Here is a 12,532-nt window from a genome sequence, read left to right on the forward strand (position 1 = left end):
GTGGGATCTTCCCGGACCAGGGCTCGAACCTATGTCCCCTGCATTGGAAGGCAGATTCTTAACCACTGCACCACCAGGGAAACCCAAGTGTGTTTTTAAATTTCCAAATTTAAAAAATTTTTTAAAAATTAAAAATTTAAAACTTAAATTTTTAATAAAATTTATAAAAATATAATTTTATAAAAAATTAAAATTTTTATAATAATTTAAAAATTAAAAATTTCTAATTTTATTTAACTTTTACTATCTACTTCTAACCCAATTGGTTGGAGAATATCTGTGTAATAACAATTCTTCAAAATCTCTGAGGCTTGCTCTGTGGCCTAGTATATAGTAAGAAACTTTTTAACTGTTCCATGTTTGTTTGAGGAAAATGTAAACTATCTATACCCATCAATTCACCTTCAGCTTGTTGACTGTTCTCTTCAAATCCTTGTATCTCTGATTTTCTGTCTGCTTGACCTATCAATAATTAAGAAAGGTGCCTCCTGTTATGGTGACTTTATCAATTTCTTCCTATAGTTATAGCAGTTTTTGCTTTATACGTTTTGAGGCTATTTATTAGATATACACATTTAGAATTTTCATATTTTCCTGGTGAACTGAACTACAGTTCTCTATCATTATTCTCTGTAGCTATAGTCTGTAAAGTTGCGGTAAACACTGAATTAATGAATATTGAACTATTGCTCTTAGGGGAAATATAAGGCTAGGTTCCTGCGAACCTCTCCTTATAACATTTTCATCAACTAATCAATACGTAATCTTGTTTTATGTGTGCTTCTGTCTAAAGGCACCTTATTTAATATATATTGTTTATTTATTAACGTTGAACTTGTGGCCACATTGAACTTGTGGCCAACAGCACTATAACTCATGCCTGAATGAAGCTTATCTAATCCATGCATTTTCTCAATAAGGCACACCACAGCCTTCTTGCACAGAGGAACACTAGACACCAGCATATGCTTGGGGACCATTTTAAACAGCAAAATCACCAACAAAAAGCACAAAGATACAAAAACCATGGCACTAAATAGACAACTAAAAGGATACTTGTTTACAGTATGAGCTAAAACAGGAGGGCAGAGCATGACCTTGTTCAACCTCAGCTGGGAAGTGTGTGTTGAGTGACTCAAATTTTTTGTCACTCTGTGCCTGCCTGAAAATGACTGCAAAGCGCTGCAAGTATTTATTTTAGGGTTAAAATAAAGATCAATGAGTAGGTACATTTGCAAATATAGAATTCATGAATAATACGTTTGACTATATGTATGATCTCTATCGCTAATAATACCTTTAATCTTAAAGTTTATTTTATCTGACATGAGTATAACTGCCTGCTTTTTATCTGTTGATGTTTCTTTTTCCATGCTTTTACTTTTTTAGTTTCAAACTTTCTGTAACCTTATGCTTCAGATATATCCCTTATAAATAGTACATTGTTGGAATTTTTTAAAAAAGAATCCAATCTGGCAATCTCTATCTTTTTTTTTTTATGCGGTACGCAGGCCTCTCACTGCTGTGGCCTCTCCAGAGCACAGGCTCTGGACACGCAGGCCCAGCGGCCATGGCTCACAGGCCCAGCCGCTCTGTGGCATGTGGGATCCTCCCGGACCGGGGCACGAGCCTGTGTCCCCTGCATCGGCAGGCGGACTCTCAACCACTGCGCCACCAGGGAAGCCCTAATCTCTGTCTTTTTAACTGGCATGTATACTCCTTTTATATTGATTGGGATTATTGATATATTTGGATTTTTTTTACTATCTTCTATCTTCATTTTTTAAAAAATTTTTTTGTTCTGCTTTTTCTGTACTTTCCCCCCTTCTTTCTTGCCTTTTTGGCTTATGTTTTGTTTTGTCTATTCCACATTTCCTTGCTACTGGTTTGAAATTTTTACACTCTATTTCTATTCTTGTAGAGGGTACCACTCAAGTTACCTCACCATGCACATTTACCTTCATCACCTCTGACAATTTTTATATTAGCTCCCCCATGATAATACTACCACCTTAAAATGCTTCCATTTTAATCTCCCCCTTATGATTTACATGCTATTCTCATTCTATATTTTAGTTTTTGCTTTAACCCATACATTATACTTTTTAAATTATTATGATTATGATTGTGATTTTATTCAATGATTGTTTGCATTTAAGTAATATTTATTATATTATTTGCTCACTATTCCTTTTTCTATCTTAGACTTTATATCTACATCTTGTATCTCTTCCCCAAAGAACATCTTTTAGAAGTTTCTTTAGTACAGATTTCTTAATGACAAAAATTTACCAGGTTTTGCTGGTCTGTAAATGTCTCTTAATGCACATTTCAGGAAAACATCTGTTTTCTTGAAAAACAGTTTTGGTGGCACACAATTCTAGGCTGAGAGTTATTTCCCTCGATCCTCAGAAGGTGTTTTTTCCCTGTTTTCTAGATTCCATTGCTTTGAGAAGGGTCCCCTCAACCTAATTGTTGTTTCTTTATAAATTATCTGTCCTTTCTCTCTGGCCCTTTTTAAGACCTTCTTGTTTTGAGTGTACTACGCTTTCACTGAGGTGAGTTGAAGCATGAATTTCTTTTTATTTATGCTTTTTGACATATGTTGTACTTCCTGACTTTGTGTTTTTATGTTTTCTTATAGCTTCTGGAATGAGCTCAGCTATTATCTTTTCAAATATTGCCTCTTCTTCAGACTCTCTGTTCTTTACTTCTGGGACTCCAAACAGACATATGTTAGACTTTCTTATTCTGTGCTTCACATCTCTTATTATCACTTTGTTTATATTTGTATCTTTTGGTCACTGTGCTGCATTCTGGGTGACTACTGTGGATACACATCCTAGTTACTAATTCCCTCTTCACCTGTGTCTAATTTACTATTCAGCCATCCTCTTGAGGTTTTTGCAGTTCAACAAAGAAACATTTTTATTTTTTGAATACCCATTTTTTTAAACATCTTTATTGGAGTATAACTGCTTTACAATGGTGTGTTAGTCTCTGCTTTATAACAAAGGGAATCAGTTATACATATACATATGTTCCCATATCTCTTCCCTCTTACGTCTCCCTCCCTCCCACCCTCCCTATCCCACCCCCCTAGGTGGTCACAAAGCACTGAGCTGATCTCCCTGTGCTATGTGGCTGCTTCCCACTAGCTATCTATTTTACGTTTGGTAGTGTATATATGTCCATGCCACTCTCTCACTTTGTCACAGCTTACCCTTCCCCCTCCCCTTATCCTCAAGTTCATTCTCTAGTAGGTCTGTGTCTTTATTCCCATCTTACCCCTAGGTTCTTCATGACCTTTTTTTTTTTCTTAGATTCCATATATGTGTTAGCATATGGTATTTGTTTTTCTCTTTCTGACTTACTTCACTCTGTATGACAGACTCTAGGTCCATCCACCTCACTACAAATAACTCAGTTTCATTTCCTTTTATGGCTGAGTAATATTCCATTGTATATATGTGCCACGTCTTCTTTATCCGTTCATCAGTTGATGGACCCTTAGGCTGCTATGTCCTGGCTATTGTAAATAGAGCAACAATGAACATTTTGATACATGACTCTTTCTGAATTATGGTTTTCTTAGGGCATATGCCCAGCAGTGGGATTGCTGGGTCATATGGTAGCTCTATTTTTAGTTTTTTAAGGAACCTCCATACTGTTCTCCATAGTGGCTGTATCAATTTGCATTCCCACCAACAGTGCAAGACGCTTCCCTTTTCTCCACACCCTCTCCAGCATTTATTGTTTGTAGGTTTTTTGATGATGGCCATTCTGACTGCTGTGAGATGATATCTCATTGTAGTTTTGATTTGCATTTCTCTAATGATTAATGATGTTGAGCATTCTTTCATGTGTTTGTTGGCAATCTATATCTTCTTTGGAGAAATGTCTATTTAGGTCTTCTGCCCATTTTTGGATTGGGTTGTTTGATTTTTTGATATTGAGCTGCATGAGCTGCTTGTAAATTTTGAAGATTAATCCTTTGTCAGTTGCTTCATTTACAAATATTTTCTCCCATTCTGAGGGTTGTCTTTTGGTCTTGTTTATGGTTTCCTTTGCTGTGCAAAAGCTTTTAAGTTTCATTAGGTCCCATTTGTTTATTTTTATTTCCATTTCTCTAGGAGGTGGGTTAAAAAGGATCTTGCTGTGATTTATGTCATAGAGTGTTCTGCCTATGTTTTCCTCTAAGAGTTTGATAGTGTGTGGCCTTACATTTAGGTCTTTAATCCATTTTGAGTTTATTTTTGTGTATGGTGTTAGGGAGTGTTCTAATTTCATACTTTTACATGTACCTGTCCAGTTTCCCCAGCACCACTTATTGAAGAGGCTGTCTTTTCTCCATTGTATATTCTTGCCTCCTTTATCAAAGGTAAGGTGACCATATGTGCGTGGGTTTATCTCTGGGCTTTCCTGTTCCATTGATCTATATTTCTGTTTTTGTGCCAGTACCATACTGTCTTGATTACTGTAGCTTTGTAGTATATTCTGAAGTCAGGGAGCCTGATGCCTCCAGCTCTGTTTTTCTTTCTCAAGATTGCTTTGGCTATTCGGGGTCTTTTGTGTTTCCATACAAATTGTGAAATTTTTTGTTCTAGTTCTGTGCATACCCATTTTTAAGGTCTCTTTTTCTCATTGTACCTTGTTGGTCCTCATCTTTGTCATTTGCATCCTTTATTTCTTTAATCATTTCTTATATATCTGTTCTATATTTGGTATCTGAAAATTCCAGGATCTGCTATTTGAGAGGTGGAGAAACTCTAAATATGTTTTCTGTGTTATCTGCTAACTCTTGGACAAAGTGGCTTGCCTTCCCAGTGCCTTCCTAATGATGAGAGTTAGTTTCTTCATCATCTATGGGTGTCCTCTGTATCTAAACTGGAGACACTTTCTTCCAGAGAGTTTGTTTCTGCCTCTGGCCACCAGAGGGCGCCACTACCAGGGACTGTGGCTTGGCTTCCCACCCTCTCTGCCAGTTAAGTATTTTAACAGCTGTGCTGCTGAGAGCACCTGCCTCTAAAGCAACCGCGTTAACAGCTCAGGCCTCAGCTCACTTCTCTTGAAATCTTCTCCTAAAGCTCGTAGGAGCAAAGATCAGTCACAGGGTGTGTCCTCTGTGCTGTTTTGCAGTGAGAGGCTCCTCAGACCACCCAACCTGCAGTGATGCTCAAAACCAAAAAGGCCTGAGCTTTACCACAGACCACACGTTCAGAAACTGGACCCATGGACTGCTAGTAGAGCAAAATGTAACTTCCAGGTAGTCATCGTGGTACTTCCTATTTCGCGTCTGGATTTCTTCGTTGCTGTTGTTTGGTTTTCTTCACTTTGATTTTTGGCTGCTTTCTCAAACTCATCATGTTCTCAGATTCATTTATCCCAGCAGAAGTGAATCACACTTGGGTCCCAGCCACTCCTTTTCTGAATTACAGTATTTACACTTCTATTTTTCATCACTGTTTTTATACTTCGCAGAACCTCTTTTAGCCATCCCCTCATTTTTGTGAATTAGGGCTATAACACCACACAGGCCTGGTATCCTCACAGGCCCGGGGTGGATCTGTGGCCCCACGCAGCCCCATCAGATCCTCCCCTCCCTGGAACTCAAGTCTTGAGCCAAAGGGCAGGAAGACCAAAACAGCTGGAGCCACTGGGCCAGGCCAAAGGCAGGCCCTGCGGGCTCGGCTGCCACACTGAGGGTTCATCCCGGACATCCGGATCTTCTGTAAACTAACTCAGATCCCACCAGCAATCTTCTTTACTGAGTAAGAATCAGAGGCAGTTTCTGTTGCTTCTGACCAAAGAAAACTTGACTGATCCACTGGTCTTGTGCTTGGAGTATCTTTTATGCCTAAGAATTTTTATTACATGTCTGGTAAATGACTATTACCTAATAAGCTCTCTCTTTTTTTTTAAAATTAATTAATTAATTGGCTGCGTTGGGTCTTCGTTGCTGTGTGCGGGCTTTCTCTAGTTGTGGCGAGCGGGGGCTACTCTTCGTTGCGGTGTGCGGGCTTCTCACTGCGGTGGCTTCTCTTGTTGCGGAGCACGGGCTCTAGGCGTGTGGGATTCAGTAGTTGTGGCTCATGGGCTCTCTTAGAGCACAGGCTCAGTAGTTGTGGCGCACGAGCTTAGTTGCTCCACAGCATGTGGGATCTTCCCAGACCAGGGCTCGAACCCGTGTCCCCTGCATTGGCAGGTGGATTCTTAACCACTGCGCCACCAGGGAAGTCCTTTTTCTTTTTTTTATAAATTTATTTATTTGGCTTTGTTGGGTCTTTGTTGCTGTGTGCAGGCTTTCTCTAGTTGCGGTGAGCGAGGGCTACTCTTCGTTGCGGTGCATGGGCTTCTCCTTGCGGTGGCTTCTCTTGTTGCAGAGCACGGGCTCCAGGCACGCAGGCTCAGTAGTTGCTCCGCGGCATGTGGGATCTTCCCAGACCAGGGCTCGAACCCGTGTCCCCTGCAATGACAGGCAGATTCTTAACCACTGCACCACCAGGGACGCCCAAGGTCTCTTTAACAACAGAACAACAGAGGAGTTCCCTGGTGGTCCAGTGGTTAAGACTCTGTGCTTCCAATGCAGGGCGCAGGTTTGATCCCTGGTCGGGGAACTAGATCCCACATGCTGCATAGCGCAGCCAAAACAACAAACAAAAAACCCCAATAAGAACAACAGCAGTCACTGACAAGCAGTGATATTCTCCCACTGCAGTCCATAACTGGGTGACACACATCATAAAACAGTTGCACCGCAGCATCACTTCCCTTCCATTCAGTATCACATTCCATTCAACATCAAACCTTTTTGAAATTTTAGTCCCTTCTATTTTCATCAATTCTTCATCACTGATCTTCTATAGATGCCAATCGTAGTTCTTACTATGGCCTACTTTATAATGCAATCATAAGTTGCATTTTTCTGATACAAACACATTTTATTTGCATATTAAACAGAAAGGAATATTCACCACTTCCACAAAGAAATACACCCTCACACTTTTCATGAAACATGCAACCTTGTCCATTGATCTTGCATTTCCTAATTTTTGATAGAGACTTAGGTACAAAAACTATTTCATGTTCCTCCTTATACAACTGTGAGAAAACAACAAGACAGGTGTGATGCTAAAACACCACTGGTATTTGTCAGCGTTGTAGTTGTGGAATTGAATTGGGAGCAGTGGGAACTGTGGGGCTGGAGAACAGAGACCCTATTTTAAGGGGGTAGCCATGGCCAGATTCCATCAGCAGCCACCAGTTTGCAGTCTGTGTGAGAAAGAAAATCTTGCCTATTTAGAAGGACAGAAAAGTCCAAGGGAGGCATGAGTTTGTGTGCACACAGGCATTAAAGATTTGTAGGGCAGAGGGAACTAGGAGGTTTGGACTTCATCTTGGAATTTTGGGCCTAGAGACCTCCCAGACCAGGGTCTCCGATGCAGCTTTGAGCATCCAAAAGCAGAGGCAGTGACCCCATGTGACAGATCTTTAGTGGCCCAGATCCCATACAACCAATGCCTCAGCAGCCACTGAGGAGGAGAAGGATGAAAACCAAATGTTCCAGGGAACCCACTCTTCTCTCATTGCTTAGGACTGGAGACAACCGTAAAATGCACATGCACACACATACATGCAGGCCTGCACATCTGTACACACGTGAAGAGCTCCCATTCCTACCACCTCCCACCATGCACACGGCCCTTTTGTCACTCAGAGGTGACTGGCTGCCACTCTGCAGATTGGAACTGGCCCATCTGAGAATTCAGTTTGGACCCCGTAGTAGTGAATAAAACTGGAATTATTTCCAACAATTAAAAAAATCCAAAGATTTCCCTTAAAATATTGGATTTCTGACTTCCCTCAAAAGAAAAAAAACCAACCCAAAATATCTGGTAACATTGGGCCCACATTCCAGCATGGCAACTTAGAGCTCAGAGGTGGCTGCCCCCTCCATACCAGCTGTGCTCTCCGACTGCCACAGGCCCCACCACTCCCTATTACCTTACACCAGCCTGCCATGTGGTAGGCCCGTGGGAAGATCTTGGAGCAAAGGGGAACAGGAAGAGAAGATGGGGGCAGAGGCTGGAAGCAGAAGAGGAATAGGAGAAGAGAGGAAAAGAAGAGTAAGGTGGGATGGATGCTTCAGTCTTACAGGAGGGTAGCAAGTGACTTAAGAAGACTTCCTCTGTCTGCCAACCATCATCATGACTGATGAAATCATGATCACCATTTATTGGACAGCAGGGCTATACGTATTTTCTGGGGGTTACCTATATTATTTTAATTCTTGAAACACTCCTGCCAGGTGAGTTTTATTATCTCCATTTTATAAATGAGGAAACAGACTCAGGAGATAAGTACCTTGAGCCCAGACTTTAACCCAGACCTGTCTGACTTTCAAGCCTCCCACCATCTTTTTTTTTTTAAACAGTAAGCTTTATTTTTTTAAAGTATTTTTTAAATTTTATTTATTTATTTTTGGTTGCGTTGGGTCTTCGTTGCTGCGCACGGGCTTTCTTTAGTTGCGGTGAGCAGGGGCTACTCTTCGTTGCAGCGTGCAGGCTTCTCATTGCGGTGGCTTCTGTTGTTGCGGAGCACGGGCTGTAGGGGTGCGGGCTTCAGTAGTTGTGGCACGCAGGGTCAGTAGTTGTGGCGCACGGGCTTAGTTGCTCTGCGGCATGTGGGATCTTCCCGGACCAGGGCTTGAACCCGTGTCCCCTGCATTGGCAGGTGGATTCTTAACCACTGCACCACCAGGGAAGCCCCACACAATGGAATATTATTCAACCTTAAAAAGAAATCCATGGTACAATATGGATGAAACTTGAGTACATTATGTTAAGTGAAATAAGCCAGTCACAAAAAAATAATAATTACTGTGTGACTCCACTTGTATGAGGTGTCTAGAGTAGTCACATTCATCTAAGCAGAAAGTGGGTGGCTGCCAGGAGCTGGGGAGAGGGGATGAGGAGTTTCAGTTTTGCACAAGGAAAAAGTTCTGGAGGTCTATTTCACAACATTGTGAATATGTTAACACAACACTACTGAGCTGTACACTTAGAAGTGGTTAAGATGGTAAACTTTGTTATGTTTTTTACAATAAAAAAGAAAGAAATTAACATTACAGGGGCCAGGGAAGTCCCTGATGTGGCCCAACTGGGCAGTCTCTTCCCCTCCCTTCCAAGGTCATCACTACCATGTTACTACAAATCACACACATATCCATAAACAAAACACAGCATTTTGTGTGTTTTTAAAACAGTCTCACATATAATATTCTGCTGCTTGCTTTTTCACTCAACTTTAAGATCTACTCCATTCAGTTTAATTGCTGTCAAGTATTTCATCTATGAATGTCTCTATTTATTCATTCTCATGCTGATGGGCGTTTGAATTGTTTCCAATTTTTAAAATTATTAATAATCCTGCAGAAAGTGTTTTTGTACAGGTCTCCATATGGAAGCATAAAGGATTTTTTGTGTAACCCATTACACTAAAGAAACATCATTGCTTGACTGTGCTGAGTCAATGTAACAATTAGTTTTCCTGGGAGGAACTTTTCCTAGACATAGAACAGATCAACTTGTCATTGTATTTCTCAATGTCAGTGACCAAAGTCTTGAAGGAAATGGAAAATGTGACCTAAACATGTTTTGTTGGGGCTCCGGGATCCCTTAAAGCAAGAATCTGCTCTAGCAGCAAACCTGCATGTGCTGCCTCTGCCTTCTGCTCTCTGTAGGTCTGGCCGTTGCCCGGTTCCACCCAAGACCCTCTTGCTGTCTGGGAGGTTTGGAGTTTCTGAGGCCATGGCATCCAGCCACAGGCTGGCACCATTCAAGGACAAAAGCTGCCCTTTTTCCAAGGATCCCCTTGCAGATTGCATCGGAGGCTTCGAAGTCTGCTTTTTCTGGTAAAGAAGGCCGTGCTCAAGGCTACCGATGCCTTTAAGAACAACTCCTGCATGGACAGGACTCTTCAGCCTGTGCATAGAAGGGGGTGCCACTCAATGCCGGGACCTCCAAAAGGCCTTGGTGGTCTATTATTGAAGGAGAAAGCAAGCTATAAAACGGACTGTGAGTTCATCTCTGGCTTTGTTTTTTGTTTTTGTTTGAAGTACATTATGAAAAGATAGACATAGAAAGCATGTGACAGACCATATCCACACCCCGGAGGAATAGATTAAGAGTGTGAGGGGGGTGGGGAGTGGTGGGCATCTTTTGCTTTGGGCTTCTGTATGCCTCCTCTTGAATAAGCACCGGTCACTGTTACGTAGGAAGGAACATCTACCAGATGCAGGCTGCAGTCCTGGCGCTCCTGTGGAGCTCAAAGGTGCAGAGTTAATCTTTAAAACATTGTGTTATAAATAATTATTAACAAAGATTATTGTACTTCAAAAAATACATCGTATCTTTAACATTTATCGGCCAACAAGCACTTGCTGAGCAAGAGTTAAAATGAGTTCTTTTTTTAGAATAAAATGTGAATAAATAAGATCAGCCAGCTAATCATAGGGAAGGATTCCAGGTGTCCCTCGCTATAAAATAACAATTGAAGAGACTGGTGATCCGTCTGTCAGACTGGCAGTTAAGATATTCAGCCTCATTGCAGAAATAGACAGCCTAGATTCATCCACATGAGCTTACTGAGACAGAGAGGAGGGACAGGAAATTTGGGGCAAAAAATACCTCCACTGACAGTTGCGTGAGATGGGAAAAAAAGCGAGAAGAGTGTCATGACTGTAGCCCACGTCCTCAGCATGGCCCTTGATGTCCTCCCCAGGGCAGGCTTTTCCCCAGGCTCCTTCTCTGCTCCTCACCGCTGCTCCCCCCAGCCCCTGCCTCCTATGAGTCCTGCCCTCTTCCTGCCTCCTCTAGTCCACCACCCCATCCTGTTGCCAATCACCTTACTCCAGGCAGCTTTGCCTAGATCTCTTCTCCCACAGACAAGAAGCCCCAGCATGGCCACAAACCCCTTGCCATCTGGCTACTGCCAACCCCTGAGCCTCACCCCTTCACCCCCTCTTGTCGAGCACCCAGCTCACCAGACCTCACCACGTCAGCAGTGCCCCAGGCATGGTCCCATCTACCCTCCTCCTGGAAGGTCTCCCTCCCCCCTGCCCCCAACCCCTGTCCCTGACTCTGATAAATTCTGCATTTTATATACATATAGTCCTTAAGACTCAAGTCCACCTTCCCCACTTAAAACAGCTACTATTAATATGTGAGACATATTATCGTATTATTAGCTCATTTAATTCTCACAACAAACTTGAGGGTAGGTAATATTATTGCCATTTTACAGGTGAGGAAACTGAGGCTCAGAAAGCTTAAGACTGAGGCTCTGAACCCAGGTCTCTGTCACTCCAAGTCCTGGGCTCTTATCCACTGAGCCACATGAGAATTGTTTGTGGACATATGTGTCATCTGCATGGAAACGTGAGATTTCCAAAGGGAGAGAGTATGTGTCATTTGCCTTTACAGTCCTATCAATGAACTTGACTTGGTTCCTCACTATCAGACACTCATAGGGGGAAAAAAAGCATTTTCACTTAATAACATCCTTGATGAAGCCATTAAAATTAGTAATTATATTAAACCATGACCTTTGAGTACATACTTTGAAAATATTCTGCACAATGAAATAGGAAGTAAGCATGAAACATTTCTTCTGCAAACTGAAGGACAATGGTTATCTCAAGGAAAAGCACTTTGTGATTGAGTTGCCAGCCAAACTAGCCCCATTTATTGTGGAACATCGTTTTTACTTGAAAGTATGACTTACAAACTATGGTCATTCACACTTGAGTATTTGGCAGGCATTTTCTCGAAAATAAATGAAGTGAAACTGTCATTTCAATGAAAACAACTGAAATATTTGTTGGCAATAATGAAATTTGAGCTTTCAAGTGAAAATTAGCATTTGGAAAAATTGTATTGACCACTGTGAACTTGAGAGCTTTCCAACACTTACATATTTTTCTGATGGGATTGGTGGTGATATTAACAAACATGATTTTAAAATTTTACATAATGAAAACATGTGGAAAATCTACACAACTCAATGAACCAGTATTTTCCAAATGACCAAAACATGATGTTAAAAAATCTATGCATGGGTAAGAGATCCGTTCAAAGGCAGACCAATGAATTTCAATATAACAGAATACAAAAAATTTATTGCTATGGTTTCAGATTCCACACTGCAACTAACCTTTAAGGGAAAACTATCAATTGTCAAGTTTTGGCATGGTATCAAAGAAGGATACCTACAACTATCTAAAAAGGCCATTAAAATAGCCTAACTTTTTCAACTACCTATCTGTAGGAGGCCAAATTTTCTTCATATACTTCAACTAAAATAATATTGCAACAGACTGAATGCAGAAGCAGACATGAGAATTCAGCTGCCTTCTGTTAAGACAGAGAGGAAAGATATTTACAAATATGTACAATAATGCAACTCTTCTTCTAATTGTCTTTTGTCCTGAAAAATATAGTTATTTTTCACAAAAAGTGTATTGTGTCAACAT

The 12,532-nt window shown here is 41.1% G+C and overlaps 1 long non-coding RNA gene across 3 annotated transcripts in view; it reads left to right on the forward strand.

Annotated features, from left to right (window-relative positions):
* Positions 1 to 10,131, forward strand: part of LOC132510003 (uncharacterized) — a 21,673-nt gene extending 11,542 nt beyond the window's left edge. For all 3 annotated transcript variants that reach the window (XR_009537205.1, XR_009537207.1, XR_009537206.1), the window contains one exon: positions 9,743 to 10,131. This is a non-coding gene — a long non-coding RNA (uncharacterized LOC132510003). The remainder of the gene's footprint in view (positions 1 to 9,742) is intronic.
* The last annotated feature ends 2,401 nt before the right edge of the window (positions 10,132 to 12,532 follow it).

Source organism: Lagenorhynchus albirostris, chromosome 19 (genome assembly GCF_949774975.1).
Source record: "Lagenorhynchus albirostris chromosome 19, mLagAlb1.1, whole genome shotgun sequence".
Classification (NCBI taxonomy): Eukaryota; Metazoa; Chordata; class Mammalia; order Artiodactyla; family Delphinidae; genus Lagenorhynchus; species Lagenorhynchus albirostris.